The following is an 8373-nucleotide window of genomic DNA, read 5'->3' as shown; positions in this document are numbered from 1 at the left end:
ATTGTGTGGAAGAAAGCGAAGGGAGAACAGAGCCACTACTGAATAATTATCCATTTCTGGCCCAAATACACTAGCCTGAATCCCTTCTTATGAAGAAATATCAAGCCACAATTTTGCCCTCTTATGTAGCCAATGCCTTACGCTGCAGTTCCAAAGTTAAGGGATCCTATTTCACAGCCATTTCCTGAAAATTTTCTCTTACTTCAGTTTTGTCTAGGAATTGGTAGGATTTCACTACGAGAAGCCGTGTAGTGGCTACATGCTTTGAACACAGCAGCATTTCTGTGTTATTCTAAAATTCCCAATAGTGGGAGGAGAAGGAAAACAGAAGGGAATTCAGCTGGAATAATTTTTAAAATTTTGATTGAAAAATAAAAATATTTCCTTTTCCTTTGTATTCCCTTGTTGCCATTAAAAACCAAAAAGGCTTTTAAATGGTCAAAATTAAAAAGTTGAGTGAAAAATTCAAATGCCTTAGTCAAAAAATTTCAAGCCAAACACTTTCATAAATATTAAAATTCTCAGAATATTTTATATTGTTTACCTTATTGAATCTTTTTTGTGAAATCACTGTGATTTCACAAAGTGTTACTGTTTAGATGGAACTATGCATTCTCTGATGGAAAATGGTTCCAACAAAGTTTTCCAGTCTTCTCTGCAGAGACTGAAAGGTTATTGCACTTTCAGAACTAGCACACCATGGAAGCTTTATCATGCAAAGGAGAGAAGTGTCACTGGATACTGTTCATCATCTGGCTGTAACTCTGCCTTCCACATAGCAAGTCTCTGTGTGTCTTTGTGTGAGTCCAACAAAAGTGGTTGCAGTGGCGGGCTGCCTAGTGGACAGGACAACTCCAAAAGCAAAACCAAACAACCCCATACAAAGTCTGCTACAGGTTTTCTTACCTTAGTTCAGCCATCCTACAACTAAATTTCTACAAAGTTGTTCATGTAGCCAAAGGCCATACCCATGATTGATAGCTGGGGAAAAAAAACCCAAAAAATTATATATATACACACACAATCAAATACAAACAATTGACTTCCACAAGCAAAATGCCAAGAGGATGTGATTCTTCAAGAAGACTTTCATGGCAGTCATCAGATGCTCCTTCCCCACTTTTGGAATTTGCAGAGAGTAGCACTTCCTTTGCAGTAAATTGGATCTATAATCAGTGAAGCAAACAGCTCGTCTTCAGACACTGAGGTTATTGTTTCCGAGCCTAAAATTTCTAGATAAAATATTCATATCACAATCATACATTTTACTTTCATATTCATATTCTTAACATCTGTGAATAACACTTATTTGACAGGGCTTTTTACCTCCTTTGCATGAGATATGGTCATAAAATCAATGTTAATAACATAGTTGAGATGTCAAAAAAGTTATGATTCCATCTATATTCGTCCATATGGGATGTTATATGTATTATAAATAAAACATACTTTTGTGAACCTGAACTGAATGTAAACATGAAGTGGATCACATAAAGCAAAAGATTTAGCCTTTTATTTTCATATAGTACAACTTAGGATTTCAGATACAAATACTGTAGGAAAAAAACTGTTATTCATTTTTCGTTCTGCCCTTCAAGTGTATTTGGTCAAGTACCATGTGCAGTTAGACAGTAAGTTATTGTAAGTCTACTGTTAATCAAGGCAGTATTTGTGGCTGTTGTTTAAAAAAAAAAAAAAAAGGTATATTTTTGTCTGTGTCAGAAATGTTATATTAAGACTATACCTAATGAAGCAGATAGGAAGCATAATATAGATATATATGTTTTAACTTCATTTGTATTGTATTCGATATTGCCCATGCAATTCAGGAAAATATGATCTGGTTTGTCCATCTATTAAAAATAAAGACGTTTATTTTATTATCACTCAGCATCATCTGAAGTTTTGTGTCATGGGCACAGCCCTGCAGGATTGAGGAGGCCGCGTCAAAACAGGAGCTGGCCCTCACCCAGGGGATCAGCAGGGCCACCATGGCTACAGCCCTACCCCAAAACCTGGCTCCCAGGTTGGAAACAGAGCTCTCATTTCAGTCATCTCCTCTTTGTCCTTACAGTCACAAAGAAGAGCAGAAGCCCCTGAGCTCCAGGTCAGTGGGACTCCTTCCTGCAGACCCCTTGCCAGGGACCTTTCTCTTGGAGGTCTCATAGAGGGACAGGGGCTGTGGTTCGGGCTACAGAGTTGGCAAGGAGTGCAAAAAGTGCTACAGAAGCAGAAATGCACATTCCTAGAGATTGCAGCTGGGTTCCACCTTTCATGTGAGCAGACTGGAGCAAGGGTTTGATAGTCTTTCCCTTTGTAGTGGGACATAAAGTCATTCTGGGCATTGCATGTGTTATAAATACAATTATTTAGAAATCAAAATTTTAACTAACTTAGAACTAAATCTGTGCTTTTATCCTCCTATTAAGAGCTTGTCCTGATGTCCATTGAAGTCAAAGGAAAGACAAATGAGTGACTATCTAAATACTACTATTATGACACATGCCAAATAAACAGTGTATTTATCCCCCGAGAGGCTTTGCAAAACTATGTGGGCAGTACTGACCATTCATGGATAGTGAAAATAAAGCACACAGAGTTATTTTCCAGGTTGGAGGTTGGAGCCATGAATATGATTACATCAGAGAAATAGCTGAGGAATTAGTCCTAGGAGGGTGACTTCAGGGCATTTAACCTTTAGGAAACATTCACAGAAAGAGCATAGTTCTCAGCAAAGGGTTTGCACCTGACTGCTGGAGCATTGACCTTCTGTGACGGAGACTACAAAAATAAAGGAAAACATCAATTTAGGTTGAAAGAAATGTGTTGTGACTTGGAGACACATATGCTATCTCCACAATTTGTGTTCATAAATAGCAGGTGAAAAGCAACATAAGTGAGGCTGTAGTCAGGAATAAGGCTATACTAGAGAATAAGGTAGTGACAGTGGAAGGGGAAAAAAGAAAGTACTTCTGTGGATGAAAGAATTGGTCAGGTTGGGTATATTTAATTGATTTAGGAAATATTGGGAGGTCAGAAGGAAAAGATGAATTTGGGGACTAACACAGGAAGTCTGGGTAATGAGGTGGAAGAACTAGAACTATCAAAGCAAGATGTGAAAACCTCTCATAGAGAGTAGACAAAAGATGATAGAATAGCTCTCAGGATGGAAAAGGATTTGAAAAGATCATTTGCTGAGGTTATATACTTGGTCATATAGACCTAAATAATTTAACTTCAATGTGGACAGACACAATTTTAATAGTCTTAGTGAAAGAAATACTACTTCAAACTGCATGATGATGTAAACATTTGAAATTTGGCAGAAATTTGGGAAAAATAGTATGTTGTATTGGTAGAAATTTAGTCCTATAGGTGATAGATTTCTTCCTCAAACAGTCAACACACAGAAAAGAAGGGATGCTACTTCAGCTTTGAGCTTAGTGCATAAATACAGCATTACAAAATATCTGGTGATAGAAAATAACCTTGTATTGAAAGCTGAGAGTGATTATATTGTCTTCATATACAAAGAGCAACAAGAGAAGATATTTAAGCTGAAAAGATATTAATTAAAAGACAAACAAGTATACAATACTGTAGAATAGTTTGGAATGGGAATTAAAGGCAAAATTCTCATCACATGATCTGATTTCTGAAACAGTTGAAATATTGTAAACAAAAAGCAGAAGTAGTGTTGAGATAGATCCTGTGAATCAAACAGCAACGATGGTCAAGTCTTGGGTGTGTCATAGTCCTACATCTCATATTACTCCTGATACTAATATACATCACCCTAGGAGTCCAAGCACACTTGAAGTAAGTTTTGGTGTCATCTTTCAATGTAGAGTTGCATTAGTAAATCACTTTTTAGCCACTTGTTAATTCTTCCAAGTAAGTGTTTTCTATGGTTATGTCTGAAGCACTAAAATTAATTTACTTATTTGGAAATGGAACAAGGCCATTTTTTTGCCAAGCAACTAATGAATTTTACTGCAAGCAAAAGGAATTGACTATATCCTGCCAATTTACTAATGGAATATAATTATTATCTAACTATTAATAAGAGAGATTAGAGTGTTGCACTGCACTATGTTACCCAGCAGTTCATATCCATGAAGCACTGGACACAATTTTCAGAAGGGTTCAAAGGGAAAGATGCTCCCAAAACTGATGGGTCACTGAGATCATGTCATTCACAGAATGGGGCAGTTTCACTTTCTCTGGCTTCTTGTGAATTCAGCATGATAAGACAGAGATTATCTTTGACTGGTGATATTTTGGCAACAGAGATATCCACTTTATGTTAACTATGCCAATAACCACTCCTTTGAGGTTGGGCAGGAGCATGGCCACGGTGAGAGGAATTAAAAGGTGCCTGTGGCCCACCAGCCACTGGGTCTTGCCTCTGTCTCTCCCTCCTTTAGTACCTGCATTGTTCTGATCCATGGTCAAGCACAGTGATTAAGCCTGTCCTCAGCACTGCAGTGGGTTGTCTCAGTATGAACTTGCATATAGCCTACATATCAACAGTCGGTCCATAATGAGAGAAAGACATCTTTAAAAGATCATATCATCTCACAAAATCACAAAAAAAACAGTGAAGTTCTGCCTCGTTCAATTTCATGCTATACTGAGCAGTCCCACAAGCTATCCTTTTAATAAATTTTAAGGTTACCTTTTTTTCTGTCCTATATACCATCGCTTTTGACATACAGAGTATGTTATTTGCCTTCCTCCACAATGAGGTTTTCCCACTCTAGTGATGATCAACAGCTACTGTCATGGCACGAAGTGAAAGACTAGTTGCTAAGCATGTAGAACAATATAAGTAGTTACTAATAAAAAAAGATTTCTAGCTTCTATAGTTTGTTCCCAACATACAAAGATGAGATGACAGAAATATGACAGAGAAGTAGACTGAATACCAGAGGTGATATAATTGTTCAGGGCTAGTAAACCAGAGAGTTATGTGATTTTTCTATGTGATTGTGAAAATATATTACGTTCCAGCCAAGCAGTGAACTAATAAGTTCTGCTTCATTCTTCTTTCCTGCCCATCAGGAAAGTAATAATTGAAGATACGATGTTCTGTTATGTTAGTTATCTATTCTGCAGGATGTTGTTAAATGTACACTTTAAATACACTCTCAAAACCATCTACTAATTGTGGATTAGTGATAAACTTCAGTAACTAGATGTAAAACAGTCAATCTGAAAAGGACAGCTTCTATTTCTTAATCTTTAAGGTAGGCTATTAAAATGGATTATTTCATCCGTGTAAAGCTGCACAGAACATGGAGTTCTGCTTTACGGTAACAGGAGAGAAAACAACTATGAATCCTCCTTCAAATGGGAAATTGTTTTACGCCAAATATTGTCAAGACAACTGCCAATACAAATGCAAATGTCTGGAAAGTCATCTTATACAGCCTCTGAATTGTAGCCATGAGACCATGAAAATCCTTCCTGGTATCACGCACGTGAAACACGCTGTCGAGCAGGATCAGCTGTCCATGCGGAGGCAGAAGTTGTAGAAACAGTTATCTCAGGAGACAAGGAAAGAAAGAGTTGAACACAAGGAGTTAAAATTCTAGTCACCTAGAGATGTTGTAGTAGTTACTGCCAAAGGCTGACTGATCACAGAATCACAGAATGTTAGGGACTGGAAGGAACCTCGAAAGATCATCCAGTCCAATCCCCCTGCCGGAGCAGGAACACCTAGATGAGGTTACACAGGAATGTGTCCAGGCAGGTTTTGAATGTCTCCAGAGTAGGAGACTCCACAACCTCCCTGGGCAGCCTGTTCCAGTGTCTGGCACCCTTACTGAGAATATTCCTCTACTGCATAAACTACTATGAAATTTGTACAATGTCTGATATTTGTTCATGCACTCACTACAACAGCTATCCACGTAAGGAGTCCATGTTGAGGAGCAAGCACAGTTACACAATATTAGGTTTGAAAAATAACTTTGCATTTTCCATCAGCCTAAATTCCATTTTTCTACTGCTGGTGAAGTGTCCTGAAGGATTTCACGTGATCTAAATTCTTTATAACATAATGGAAATGTCTTTTTAGCAGCATAACATAATACTTGAATAAGAAAATAAATAAGATACATTTTCATAAGGAGCTTATTTGCCTGCTAAAAAGGAAAGATGGAGCCTTCATTCCTGAACAGGACCTCTCACAGGATTTCAGTGCTCACATTTTAAGGGGATCTCATTTTTAAAAGGAGTTGAATGTTAGCTCCTTGAATACTAAATCTGCTTAAGCTACTTCAAAGCAAAAATACAAACTTAAGAAAATCTGGGCTGTACAAACAGTTCAGTCTTATGCCCAGTGAACTGACTACAATGTATACTTAACTCATCTTGCATGAATGCTTGCATCAAAACTTGGGATACTCGACACTGTTTCTTTATAATTTTCATTCATAAGCAGTTTCTATTCAGATACACTACGAGAAAAATACATGCATCACTGGCAAGGCAAAAACAAAAATGAGATAAGTTATGTAGCCCATATGTTCAGAAAGAAAGGTTTTGTCTGAGGGATTTCTTATGTCATTCCCTTTTACTTAACTTAGTAAAGCATTTACAGTTGCATCTCTCACCCATTTTCTTCTCAACATCTCCAGTAGATTATGTTGCTTTCCAACAACCAAAGGAATACTAAAAAGGTTTTTAATGAGACTAGAGAAATGGTGAGTAAACTGATTTATTTCACAACATTGTCATTTAAAAATAAGCACACAAAAAAATGCAGAGGTCTCATAGCAATTACAGTAGCTGCAGTCATGAGTGAAAATGTCAGAGAAAATGGGCATTTGGCAATATGACACTGAATGGCAATATCAGGACAATGTTGTGTGTTTCCATTACTCAGTTCAGCAATCAAGGCTAATGGTCCTGTCTCTGCTGTCACTGAATGCCGGAGTAGTCCTGGAAACAAACAGAGGGTATGCAATTAAATAGGCACAAACTGTAGCTGAATATTCAAAAATAAAAGTCACATTAGTAATAGATTCTTGTTAATCACTCAGTAAGCCATTGTGACAGATGTCATAAATGCAGAATATCTGATTTCCCAACCCATTTGAAATGCATGGTCTGGGATGGTTTACAGTCATGCAGAACACTGTAGGGTAAATAATGCCTGCACCAAGAGCAAACAAAAAGTATTGTGCCTTAATTAACAATATATATTTGTACACCTTGAGTGAAGAGGTAATAGTGATAGCCACTAATATATCCTACAAATGAAGACAGGAATTGTTACATTTCATATGCTTGTCCTACACTCCATCTCCCTTATGCAGTAGCCAGCAGTGGCCTATATGTAAATATTTCATATTGATAGGTACTAAACTTCTAGATAGGTAGTGGAGTCTTCATAGTTGACGGTCATTAAGGATCAAGAAATGGCTTTTCTTAAATGCAGGTCCACTGGGTCCCATATATGTAGCTGGAACTGAGAGCGTGTGACAAGGAAGAGAAGAATAGGACTCAGCTGATGTCACATCTGATGCACTAGAAGATTCATTAGAGCAGGCTGCAGCAGGTCCTGGATGCATAAAACTTCTTTCAGCTCTTCAGATTGCTTCTGTCCCATCTTTGTCCTCCTAAGCTGTCACTAAGGACAGAAGACAACAAAAGGGTATGAATCACATATATTTGTTTGTTCTGCCACAGTGAAGATTTGAACTGGGCTATTGTTCTAGCGTTGGTGGGTTTTTTTCTCATTTCTACAGTTTATGTAACTTTTATGTTGATTTTTACAATTATTGCAAAGGTCAAACGGCCGCAGTTTCTCTGTGCTGAAGAACAACACAAATATGGATGCAGTCATAGTCCCTGTTTTGCCGAGTAATTCACATATACCCAAAGAACAGAATATATGCTAGGGATAAAATGACTGGACAAGGGCAAACATTAATACAAACCAGATAAGCACACAACTCCTCATCTTCAGCTTCTGCTTTTGCTTTTCAAAATAAAATTATAAACACCAATTTAGGCTACATGCATCTCAAGGGTCCTGTCTTTTATACCTAACAGGAGCTGTGGGACCCAGAAGGGAATGTCATTGTCTGCAGTACCACAGAACACAACAGCTGGCAGACCCATCCAAAATGGTCTTTTTGGGTGCCTTAGACCACCTTTGATGCTTTTACAAAATGAATGTTTGATGCTACTGTTCTAGTTCAGGGTAGCTGTACAAGCAGCCGGAGCAGGAGCTGGTGAAGGTGTGGGCACACAAGGAAATGGACCAGACCCTTCAAGCTGTTGGTCACTTGTTGCCTGGCCAGAAGTAAGTCACCACATCTCTCTTTGCTTTCACTCTTCCTCATCTTGTCTGTCTTGTTT

Source organism: Patagioenas fasciata, chromosome 1, assembly GCF_037038585.1.
Source record: "Patagioenas fasciata isolate bPatFas1 chromosome 1, bPatFas1.hap1, whole genome shotgun sequence".
In the NCBI taxonomy this organism is placed as follows: domain Eukaryota; kingdom Metazoa; phylum Chordata; class Aves; order Columbiformes; family Columbidae; genus Patagioenas; species Patagioenas fasciata.
This window is presented reverse-complemented; position numbering follows the sequence as displayed.